The sequence below is a fragment of the Mixophyes fleayi genome, chromosome 4, assembly GCF_038048845.1.
Source record: "Mixophyes fleayi isolate aMixFle1 chromosome 4, aMixFle1.hap1, whole genome shotgun sequence".
Lineage (NCBI taxonomy): Eukaryota > Metazoa > Chordata > Amphibia > Anura > Limnodynastidae > Mixophyes > Mixophyes fleayi.
In genome coordinates, this window is record NC_134405.1 from 336458972 (window position 1) to 336472294 (window position 13323).

General features: G+C 44.4%; 1 long non-coding RNA gene across 1 annotated transcript; it reads left to right on the forward strand.

Annotated features, from left to right (window-relative positions):
• The first annotated feature begins 981 nt into the window (after positions 1-981).
• On the forward strand, positions 982-3024 carry LOC142150306 (uncharacterized). Its single transcript, XR_012691073.1, has 3 exons — positions 982-1035; positions 2557-2609; positions 2974-3024. It is a non-coding gene; the product is annotated as an uncharacterized LOC142150306 (long non-coding RNA).
• Positions 3025-13323: the final 10299 nt, after the last annotated feature.

Sequence of the window (13323 nt, forward strand, 5' to 3'; positions counted from 1 at the left end):
TAGGCTGCCTCCAATTCCCCTCCTCTAACAAACTCCTAAAATTGCTGCGTACCTCCCAACTTGTCTGGGGATAAACGTGCCGACTGGTGGAATGGCGGCACAGTGGCGTCAATTCGTGACTGTCCCGCCTAAATCAGGACATCTGGGAGGTATGATTGGAATGTGGCCATTGTGATACTATGAACCATGTGTGTGACATGTCATTGTGCATGATCCCACGCTATATCTTCATGTGTACGTTCACATCAGTTCCTGCTCCGACATCCGCGTGGCAGTGGGACACTAAAAGGTTAATATCCCTCACCATGCGAATGGCTGGAAACTGACTCACGGTACAGATTCAGTTTCCTACTATTCACATTATAGACGGGATTAATAATGTGATGCCCACTGTCTGTACTGAAAAATAAAAGTACAGAAAGTGTGACATACATTTATCTGTCTCTCTCTCCCTCTCTGTCTCTCTCTCTCTCTCTCACCCTCTGTCACTCTCTCACCCTCTGTCACTCTCTCTCTGTCTCTCTTTCTCTCTTATTTCTCTCTCTCACTCTAAAACTGACCTTATACCTGCATTATCCCCTGAACAGGAAAGAAAATGTGATATACTGGAGGCACGGGAGGAGCTGCTATCAAGCCTGGTCAGTCCATCATTATATCACTTAATATTCCAATGTGATGATAGTCACAGCCGTGGTGCACTCTCTCCTCGCAAGTGTCCCATAAGACCAAAACTGAAGCTTTGTCCACACACTTTATTACTGTAATGTAAGATAAGATCTACAAATGAAAGATTCCCAGAAACTTGGACACAGCGGCGCAGCAACATAACCGTACCCTGCAAATAAGCCCCTTTGTGCGAGGAGAGCGCACTACACAATGTGTTACACAAATATACAATATGGTGTGCGCTACGTATTCATATACTCAGATCTAAATGTAATTCTCTCTCTATTGCAGCTCAGCAGCTACATGAGGGTAAATGATCTCCTGAAGAGTAGGCTCACCAGGCTGCGGCTGCTGGCCACCGAGCAGGAGGTACAGTATAACAGTTACTATAAAGAGGTGGCGCTCAGGTGGTGGCTTTGCTTACAGTACCCGTGGTGCCGTCACTTCAGAGCTGAGGGTACATTTTACACGGCACTCAGTTCATAGGTGCAGAGAGAACATGACACAGCTGTGTGACCAGTAAATAACATGGACTCATGTATGTAGTAACTGATAGCCGGGCGGGATGGAGGAGCAGGTGCTTTGCTGCCGGAAATATTTTATTGTGTTTATTACATGTGTGCCCAGTGTAAAGTGTACAGACATGTAAATGTGTAATGTATTTATGTATAAACAGTAGGAGAAGTGGCGATATGGCGATACCCCCATATACACCCCCACATCCACCTCTGTGTATAACACTTATGGATTCCACTCACCCAGTGGCCCAGTAGGGATCTGGGGGGCCCAGTGCTATGAGAAGGCCACTGTCTGGTCCCAAGGCATGGCCAGAAGCCGTCACAAGGGCTTCAGCAGGGCTCTCGGGAACAGGAACTCAGTAGGACCTGGTGGGGTTATGTCATCTATCCACTGGTACCTGAGGCCCTAACAGTGGCCCCGACAGGTTCTCCTCAACCCACAGGGCACACTACCTCCTGGGAGTCCCAGGATGTGCCGCAGCGGAGGTCAGAGAATTTAGTTGGCAGATGGTGCTAGACATCAGGGACATAATAGTGAGAGATATCCTGCTCCATCTATAAGATCCAGCTGTGTCCTGGGACCAACAACTTACCAGTTATTCCATCTGCCGCCTATCCTGTGTTCAGCTACCTGGAAGTACCGATCCAAAGTAAGCGGTCAGATGGTTTTAGCAACCAGCAAAGAGGTGCTGCAGCAGCTACACCCTACAGAGAAGTGTAAGCGGCTCCTGGTAGGCTGGTGACGGAGCTTGGTGGTGACAGTGATTACTCACCTAAAACTTTGGGATACGTTTAGTTAAGTTGGCCAATGGGGAAACTAGGATTAGTCAGTGACAACAAGTTACTGTAAACCAGCGAAACTCATGAAGCGTAAAGGAGGACGGGGCGTCACAGCACAGACAGGGACTTGTCGCTGCTTGAGTTAAAGTTTTTGTGTAATCAATGGCGAAACGCTTTTCATAGTCTGGTTCTCTTGGATTGGTTGTCCCACAATAGGTCCACGTTCAAGTATCTGATATATCTGATATAGAGATCATACTGGATGTCTGACCTGAGTGATATTTATATGGTTGTAATCCTGGTGGGAAACTGCATAATATGAAAGTGGGGTCTTGTTTAATTTTCTATATCAGTTACTGTTAAATGAACTCTTCAAGACAAATTTCTAGACCAAATCAAAATATTTTATTTTAATTAAGACCAATTTGTTAATTCTTCCATTAAATTATTTTCTCTCGTTCTGCTGTAAAATGTATAGTAACCTGGTAATAACCTGCGGGGACAGACTGTGGCCGGCTTATCCGAGTCCCATGGAACTTGTCCTAAAGATTTGTTGTGTATAATTTATTTCACTCTATGTCTCTTTCCCTAGATTATCAACAGGAACCTGCGGGAGTGGCAGCCGCAGCCAGAAGCACCTTCTCTGTTAGTATCTATATGGTTTATTCCATGTACACATACATTCTATACGGTTCTAAAGAGGAACATTTGTGTATATAATCAGTGCTGTCCATACTGCAATAGAAATTTCAGGAAGTCTTTAAGTCCTGTACTGGTGACTCCAGACAGGCTCTGTCTATACTGTTCTATTAATTGCATTCAGACTCTGTCTGTAATTTTCTAAAAACTCCATAAATATCTATTATATACTGTTAAATTGTTGCTCATCCTACATTAAAAAAATCGTATAAGAGAAACCTCCAGATAGGAACTATGACCATGGACTGTATCAGTAACTCTTGTGAATAGAAGACATAAGTTTAAATAATAATATTTTCTGGTCCTTCAGGATGAAACCTGTGGAGGAGGCTGCGGAAGATCCTGCAGAGATTGTGAAGGCTGAACTGGTGAGTCCATGTCGTCAGCCCCTTCCTCTATGTTATATAAAGTGACATCATATTTACTGTCAGCAGTAAGACATTTGTACCTGCCACCTCTGTCACAGGTCATCTTTTGTTACTACTAAACATCTTCTATCAGAAAGAAAGGTTCCCATCCCAGGACAGGGACAGATAGCTAAGACGCTCAGTGTGCTAATAACATACGTGCTCTGACCCTACCTCACCAGGTCTCCTGCACCACACCAGAGCTCTCACTAGTATAGTGCATTGACGTGGAGCAGGAGGCCAGCAATGGCAGTGATTAGCATGATACCTGGTGGTTACAGTCATTACCATGAGGAAGGACTTCTCTTTCTTTTCCCTACAGGCTGTAAGCTCTCTAAGCTGGGCGTACATTGCAGCAAGACCACCATCAACAAAATTGTGGCCAAGATCCAGGCACTCTAGCCAAGCAGCCAGTTTACCTCTGGCTTACTCTAGGGTCTGTTAGTACAGTTGGGTGATGACCAGAAACACCTAACCATGCAGGATATTAAACTAGTTGATTTCAATTGGATTATTAGCAAATAATGTGCTGTTCATTTTGGGGCAACTTGCTGCAATATGGGACCAAATGGTCAATATCGTAGCATGGCCGGCCAATTCTGACTTCCCTAACTTCAGTGGCTGATCTTGTGTCGTACTCCTCATAATCCCACCACTTCTTTGATTTTCCTTTAGGAGCGGCAACTGCAGATGAAAAGTGCTGTAAAACGTAAAGAGCAGAAAAGGAGCAGCATTGCAGGACTGAGGTAAATTATTCTCCTATTATTATTTCAAAATGATTGCAACTGTTCATCGCTATAACATAGTTTCTCTTTCAGATTGCTATTTAACATCATATGCAATCTCATGCGCTGGTCCTGCAAGCTGCTGCTCCTGTCTGGCATTCTGCTCCTGCTCTTCTATGTGCTCCTGCAGACATACGCGCCCGTTACCACCAACTGCAGGAGCTGCACAAGAGGGATGATGGAGACTATGGAGTTAATCCTGAGGCCCTACCTTGCTATCAAGGTTGAGGGCCCAGTTCCCATATAATAGCTTGTCCCATCAGCAGAAAGGGTGCAGGCTCCTCTACCTGGTTGGTCAACTCCTTGTCCCCCAGTCCATACGGTGTAGATGTCCTGCTGCAAGGAGGCAGTGACCAACAGGAGAGGTTGTCGCTCTCTGTAGAGACCCATTCGTTCCAGCTCCAGCTGGGACGTATGGATCTCTACAGAGAGTGACGACCTCTCCTGTTGGTCACTGCTTCCTTGCAGCAGGACATCTACACCGTATCAGATGACTAAGGTAAGAACTGGACCTGTGAGTCAGACCAACCAGGTAGAAGACCCAGCACCCTATACTTTCTGCACCTCCCTCTAAAACATCTGCACCAGCATAGGAGATCCATACAATCTGCAGGAGCTCGCACAGGAGATCCATACCATCTGCAGGAGCTCGAACAGGAGATCCATACCATCTGCAGGAGCTCGCACAGGAGATCCATAACATCTGCAGGAGCTCGCACAGGAGATCCATACCATCTGCAGGAGCTCGCACAGGAGATCCATAACATCTGCAGGAGCTCGCACAGGAGATCCATACCATCTTCAGGAGCTTGCACAGGAGATCCATACCATCTGCAGGAGCTCGCACAGGAGATCCATACCATCTGCAGGAGCTCGCACAGGAGATCCATACCATCTTCAGGAGCTTGCAATAAAGCCATTGAACTAGAGCCTAGTACTGTTTCTTTCATACTGTCATTTATTGTTACAATGTCTAATTAAATATATAGATATAAATATCTTTAAAGAAGTTCCTCTCCCCAATCATTAACCAGCGCTACAGCTAGAAGCAGGCTGCCACTTGAGCACTGTGCTGGGGAATTGGGACTTTGGACCCTTACCAAAAGGGAAAGGGCCCTGTGCCTCCCCATCCTGTAGAAGCCAAAAGGCCCCAGAGAGGGAAAAAAAGGGAGATCTTCAGTCCCTGCTTTACTGAAGCTAGGGAGGGCCCCTTTATATCACCGACATAAAAGGCTCCCTCCAAAAGGAGGGAGCCTCAGATGACTTGGGGAAAGAGGGTCGCCCATAAGATCCTATACCCAAACCCCTACTAAATGTGGCAAAAACAAAGACACATAATCAAAAGAGTGCTTGGTACCAAGTGTAATAAATAAATAAGTGCCATAAGGCCCCAGCCTTTCGGACGGAAATATAAAAATGATGCTTGCACTCGGCCAACAGGCTAGGGCGAAAAAAATGGTGCTGCCTGAAAATTAAAGGTGCAGAGGGCCTTACTCTGTGCACAGGTGCCTCTTTCTCCACAATGCATTTTTGGGCATGTAGCAACTCGGGCTCCAGGCAGCCGGCCTCTTGGCCAGAGGACCAGGTGACGGCCCATCGCCTACAGGGGGTGTCTTTAAGCCCCACTGCATCCATGGGCATGTACACCTACTCTTAGCCAAAAGGCCAAGAAGCACCTGTGTACCTGCTCGTTAATGCAAATATCTAATCAGCCAATCATGTGGCAGCAACACAATCATAAAAGCATGCAGACAGGCTGAAAAGGTTCAGTTGTTGTTCAGACCAAACACCAAAATGGGGAAGAAAAGTGATCCAAGTGAATTTGACCGTGGAATGATTGTTGATGCCAGACCGGGTGGTTTGATCATCTCAGAAAGTGCTGATCCCCTCTGGAGTTTACAGAGAACGGTGCGCAATGGTTCAAGCTGACAGGGAGGCGTCAGTAACTCAAATAACCAATGTGTTATAGCGGTGGTAGGCAGAGGGGCATGTCTGACTGCACAGCGCGTAGAGCCTGGAAATGCATGGGCTGCAACAGCAGAAAACCGCACTGGGTTCAACTCCTGTCAGCTAAAAACCCTTTGATGAACAAGCCCGGTTATAATTATAATAACAAAATAACACATTGCCTAATGGCTAACAGTACAGAGAGAACAGTTTTATATGTAAATTATATGCACAAAAGGGCAATCATGTGAAATCAAACTTCACCAAGACCTCCTAGTGTATGTTTAGCCAGTGCTTTCATTGTAATGTAGATCGCTGTATAACGATGGACTGTACTTAATAACGTGGTTGACCAGACAAGAGGTGTTTTCTTTCATCCATGCTACTTTCCAAAGGGGAACATCAAGCGTCGACCCTTTTTCATATGTTTCCTATTAAACAATACTGAGTAACTTACAAAACCTGGGAGAACCAACCTTCTCTATTTAAGTAGCTTTTACTGTCACATCATTTATACGTTTCCTGCGGCCAGAAATCGATGCGCTATGAGAGTTGAGGTGGAACAAGAACATTTCAAACACGTTTTATTGCTCTTCATTGGGGAGTTATTACAGATGATCGAAATCCCCCCAAATCATGAAACATTGTTCAAAAGATGCAGAGTGAAAATTGTATATTTATTTTATAATGCTATTTGTAAATTATACTAATCAGGATCCATATATACCATCCATGTGTGTCTGTTATATACAGTGTTATATAAAAGTGTTCATATTATGTAATCAAAATGAATTTATATGGTAATTCTTAACACCGATCTAAATACATTTGACAAATATAAAATACATCTCTAAAGCTTTAGTTTAAATAATTGCAAAAAAATGATTGGTTGCATATATATTCACACCCTTATTTTTATACTTGGTAGAATCTCATTTAGCAGGAATTAAAGCCGTGAGTATATTTGGGCAATCTTCTACCTGCTTTGCACACCAAGAAACTGCAATTTTCGCCAATTCTGCTTTGCCATTTTCGGTTACAAGAGGACCCTTGGTGGGAAATTTTCAAACCATTCCACAGATTCGGAATGTGACTTAGCTTTGACCGGGCTACTCTGGAACAATGATTTGCTCGGTATTTAAGCCACTCCAATGTGGCATTTGCTGTACGCTTCGGCTCACTGACCTGCTGTTGACTGCAGCAGGTTTTCCTGCAAGATTTGGCTACATCTTAGTCCACTCATTTTGCCCTTGATTTTATCAAGTTTTCCAGTCCTTGATGCAGAGGAAAAATCCCATAACATTATACCACCAGCATGATTCAATGTAGGGATCGTTCTTTTGGAATTGTGGTACCCCCAAAGCCCTGTTGAACAGCACAGAGGAGTGCATAAACGCTTTTAAAATGCAGGGCTACAAGGGGTTAATTGTGCTCCTGAAAACTTGTGCCCAGGAGTGATTGACAGGAGGAGGATGAAGGCCCTGATTGGCTGGGGGAGTAACAGGAAGAGGATGTGCAGGAAGGAGGAGAAAGGGAGCGCAGCATGGTAGAAGGAACAAGGTGGAGAACGTGCAGCCGAGCAGAGACAAGAGTGAGCTGCTGCCAGAACTGTGACATTACCATCAAAGCGGACGGAGAACAGCTGGGGACACGCAGCGGGGTGCCAAAGACAGTCTCCACTAACTGCAGAACTGTCTCAAGGTTAAACCCTAGCCTGCAGTGTACTGCACACACCCCAGTGTCAGAGGGAAGAGGGATGAGAGAATCTATCCAAAACTGACATTGCATTCTTGTACAAGGAAGGATTGTGAGAGCTTTTCCCCCAGATCATACCTTTACACAGGCTGCAGGGAACAATAAAGACGGTCGTTTCAGCTATATCCTGTGTGTGTGCTGATATCTGGACACTATATCCTGTTGCTTAGCACATTTGCTGATAGAGATTCATTGACTGTTGAGAGAACAGCGCCATCTTGTGGCTGAAATGAGCAACAGCCCTGCTTTCTACTATAATACTTAACCCTTGATGGAAACCTCTGCAGGACATTGGAACACTACCAAATTTCTGTGCACAGGTCAGCCCAGGACTGAGTGGAAAATATGGTAACGTTACCAGGGATAATATTGGTGCACCAAATGTTGAGATGGATGTTAATGTTATGTGATTTACCTAAGAATTGATTTATTGATATTGATGGTGTGACATTCAGTGTTAGTGGTATCGCTGCAATTCAAGTTAACTCAGCAGTAGATGCTAAAAGTGGGGCGCCTGACCCATAGGGAATAGTACGGTACCCCAAACACCTGAATAAGAAGTAGCCCTCTAGTGGGCGCGGTAGTGACCGTAAGAGTCTTGATGGATTATTATTGATGGTTTTTGCATCATCACCAGTCAGATATTGTTAACGTGAAAGTAGTAACTGTGATTACCAGTGTGCCTTATTAGATAATGTGCATTGAAGATGTTATCGTTATTCTGCCTTATACTCACCAGGTGTATGTCATATATTAAATGCTATTGTGCTCTATGCTGATCAGACGCATTATCTTGTCATTACTATTGAGCTGAAGGGGTCAGTGGCGCGGTGTCTTACCGAAACTATCCTTACAGCATTCTCAATAAACCCAAGTTGTTTGACCAATCCTTGTCCCTTTCATTGAAGTATTTATCTCCTGACTACCGGATATCCGAACAGAAAAGAACCTGACTCGTGTCTGGAGGACAAGGTAAGGGAAGGATTCCCATCAGTACTCAACCACCACAGAATCACGTGCTGCGTTCGATTTCTGCCTAGCATCGAAGCCAAACATTCAATCTTGGTCTCATCAGGACAGATAATCTTTCTCCACTTGGTATAAAGATCTTCCCCATGCTTTCAGACAAATTCTAGGCAAGATTTCATGTAGCCAGGCTACTGTTGTCCTATGGATAGTTTCTATTAACTCTGCATGGAAAGCTAAACTGACAGAGCTGCCAGGCTCCTCTTGGTGGGTACCCTGACAAGTACCCTTCCCCTGTGTTTTCCCCTGTGATCATTTTACGACACCATTTACATTTCAAATCCCCCCTCCAAATGCTGCACTTGTCCCTCCACTTCATGCATACTGCAGATACCCCAGACTGTTGAGACAATTACATTGTTTCAATGTGAGCATATGTCTGCGACTCTCTAAAGTTAGTCTAGTCTGTGGATTATGGCAGATTCCAGGGGACTTGGGTTGTGAAAGTGAAGCTTGGGAAAGAAGACTGTTTTCAGTACAGAGGAATGCAGTTGTCCAGGGTATTCCATCTCCTATGGTCAGTAATGTGGATAAAAATGAAGCATCTAAATTGATAGCTGTGATTCAGGTCCAATCAGGTGCCTCATTCAATGCACACCTTAGGTTTGAGTCATTAAGGAACGTATCTCGCAAATGGGTGCTATCGTCAGCAGAAAATACCCTGCGCTTGCCCAGACCCGGATTAGAACGCAGCCACGTCAAAGTCACCCCTGAGTGCAAAGACACTTACTACAGCCACTGATTTAGGGGAGTGAACAGGGTGGGGAATGGGCGAGCACACGTAGGCAATATACAGTAAGGGTGTTCTCGTACAGTCATGTCCAAGACAAACTCAGGTGCACACAGAAGAACGCTGGTTTACTGATGTATTTCTTGCTCCAACTGGGGGGACTAGTTTAAGTTCCAAATACTAGTGCGGACGGCTGAGTACTCCCAGTTCTGAGCTGGTGTAAAATTAAAATTATTTTACAGAGTGGGAAAGGCCGCACCTGGCAAGGGACGCACCTCATTACAATCATTTCAAATCTCGTTCATGCGCTGCTCTGCAAAATGAGGTCCATCGTTGTACCTACTCTGTGATGCGCCAGGAACCGAACGCCCCGACTCCACCAAACGCCTCCCCGTTGTGTGCAGATGTCATTTCCTCTATAACTGTGACCGTCCTGCAAACCTATAACATTAACTGAGACTGCAGCTGCAAAAACCACTGCGGTTCCAGAGCTGCATTTGTGCCGCCGAAACTTCAATTTGCCCATCGTAAATCAAGAGGTGATGGCTGGAAACTAAAATATAGTATATTTATCTAACTCACATTTTCACAAACCATCCGACACCCATTTCACCTGCTACAGAATAGTCTGCTCCCAACTGCAGTTCCCTGTGTTAAATGAATTCATTAATGTTAAGGAAGATGTCTACCATAAACATTTGTATATGATTTGTGTACATTATAAAAGACAAATATTTTCATTTTAGGCATTATTAGATTATTAGAGCTACCAAAGTAAATACCATTTATATTTTATATCTGCACCAAGAAAGTTGGCATTTTGAAAATAATAATATTTGTTCTATTGCCCCCTAAATATTGCTGCCTGCGACAGCTGCCCCAGTTTACATCCCCCTATGTACCCCCAATCTTTAATAAATGTCATTATATCAGGACAGGGACCAAGAATTGGAAATAAATGGGCAAGAAATTGACCAGCGAGAGGATGGGAGTATTTATAAAAATATTCAGAGGACATTAACTTTTCAGTATATTTTCTACCCAGAAAATAATGTGGATCTTGGAGAGGAAAACACAGTAAGCTGCGTATTACACCTGTAATAATGCAGTTTAGCAAAACATCAATGTTGTAATGCAGTTACATCACAGATTACAGCATACTTGCCTACTTTCAGCAAGTGTAGTCCGGGAGAGGGGTGTGACTAGAGGGCTGGATGGGACCAAACACGTCATTTTGGCCCCCCCTGCGACGGAAATGCCGGGGTTAAAATGACGCGATTCACCACGAATCACGTCATTTAGGCTAGGCAGTTGCGGGATGCGGGAGACTTGCCTGTTCTCCCGGGAGTCTGTGAGACCGACCCAAATTTTGAGAGTCTCCCGGACATTCCGGGAGAGTTGGCAAGTATGGATTAAAGGACAATCAGATTATCAGCAGTTGCTGATAAATGACACCAATATACATGAAGTCTGTACTGATTGCTGTTCTTCTATGCAGGCGCTCCTAATTAGTTACATTCATTTCATGCCATCTAATAGAAACTCATATTCCACAGTGTACCCATCTCTTACACACACTGGACCTCAGTCACATTGTGTGCCGGAGCACACTAAATACCACTTTGGTTTTGCACTTGTCCGATAAGATGGCCTGTTCAGCGCTCTACAAGGTGCAATTTGCATGTCTGTTTTACGGTCTTTGAAGACACCTCCGCAAACTAGAAGGGCGAGCGCCGTGCAAAAGTGTACTGTCACGTCCCTACTCCTAACACTTTACAAATATCCCTTTTATTAAATATAACTTTCGTTATCTCTCTAAAATATTACTTGTTTTAGCCTTAAATAAATCATAAAGTCAGGAGATGTTGGGACTGTCTATTTTACATGTGACACCTTTGTGTGTTTTAAGATTTTCATTTACGTTGTTTAACGGGAACCTCATTATAAGGGCAGGAAACTATGGACTACATCGGCACAGGCTCACCAAAACTGGACATTTGAAGACTGGAAAAACATTGCCTGATCTGCCGAATGTCGATTTCTGCTCCGACATGTAGATGGTAGGGTCAGAAATCCACGTATCCATCCTGCATGTGTCAGTGGTACTCTGGCTTGATATGATTTATATATTATGCTAAATATTTTCTATGTTCTTTTTAATTAATATCATTTTTATTACTACTTTTTTTTTTTAAAAAAAAAGAAATGTTCTGTCTCCTGACATATAGGAGCTTCTTGCAGAAACTGAGGATTACTATGTGAATCAGCAACACTTCAGCTGTAAGTATAATCTAAATATATAAAACTAAAGCTCAACTAAACAAACTAAAAATAATGCACATTGTCCCATTCTATCGTTGCCCACAAATATATAGGAATTGATGGCCGGACCATTGAAATTTGGAATGATACTTTTAGTCCATGATGTATACACGCTGCAGGAGAATGTGGCTGCGATGTGTTTCGGACTCAACACACGTTTCACTATGCAGTATATATTTTATCTATTCATCTGAACATGTTGCCCATCATGACTATGAACAACCTGTACTCTGTTGTCATCTTTGTAGGATTAATGGAGAAAGAAACACAGAATGTCAATAATGACAATAGACTCTCATATGGACGAAAGCACTGAGACGCATATATATGTGGCAGTAAGTGAGGTTAACCTTACCTGCAAGTAAGATGCCACATCCCAGGCCGACCAATGAGGAAGGAAGGGGAGTGCCTGGAGATCTGTGTATATAAGTCCTAGCAAGTCACATGCCCTTTATAGACCTCCCTGCTTCCGTGGCGTATGAGTTTTAACCTGGTTCCTCCCCACGCCACAGAGCAGGCACAGTTGGCAGGAAGTCACTGTGGGCAGTGGCTGATCGTTACAGCGTTATCGCTGTTTGACCACAGGTGCTATCCCCATCCAGGAACGCGACGCGGTCCTTTTTGATGAGGATCCCTTGGCCCGCATCTGAGGGCGGCCCATGCGTAGTCGGGAGGGGGCTTAGTCACTCTGACGTCAGAATTAGCGTTTTCCAGGCAGTTAAGGATGTGTCCCAGGTACGTGGAGTCAGCCATCCACGCTTGGTTCCAAATATCAGTTTGATTTAGCTGCCTCACGGTTCACTTTCACCGCCATTTACTTAATAATTAATAAACTGTGACCTTCTTTAGCCACTTTCATAAGTCTCAGTGTCTTTATTGTTAGATAAGTTAAGTAAGCTTGTATATGTCATTAGGAGGTTATGGTTAAGAGAGTGAAACACATCCAGGTTATGCAGTTTATAATTTTTATATATTTTTTGCAATATGTTGCTGTTATTTCTGCTATCTGTGCCTTATCCCCCCAGGGACTCCGCACCTGTCTCGGTGCCTCCTGAGCTCTGGGGCTGTAGGAGCAGAGCCAGGTCCTGAGTCCTCTGCTTCCTTAGGCTCAGGCTCACTGGGGTCACATGTGGGGAGCCACGGCGAGCAGCCGATTCAGTATGGCTGCAGGGATTGGCCAAACCCATTTATAGCGTTCACAATGCTCTCCATCAGGCCCTTCTTCTCCGTGTTAATTGGCACTCCTTCCTGGTGCTACGTCTACCGAAGGCTGCGATTGATGGTTATTAGGAGCTCTTTGGTGATCTGGTCCCATTTATCTATGGCTTCCAGTGACCGCACCGATGGACAATGTGCAGGACCAGCAGGCGGTGAGGAGGGCGGGGTCTCTGACAGCTCCTCCTCCTGCTCCTCTGACTGGTCACTCACACTGGGTGGTGGCTCCGCATTCAAGAAAAAGTGACTAAAATATCTTAAACCAAATTGATTTGGAGTTATCCATTTAATCCTGGAAAAGAAAACAAGGGTAGAGAGTGAACAATGGTACAGGAATATACACAAGTCTAGTGGTGTTATATTCTATATTGTACACAATAAGGGTAATTACCTGATTCTGTTGGTTGTGGTTTTGCAGGGGGGCCTGCGACACTCTCCACTCGCCCGACCCCCTCATCTTCCTGGACAGCTAT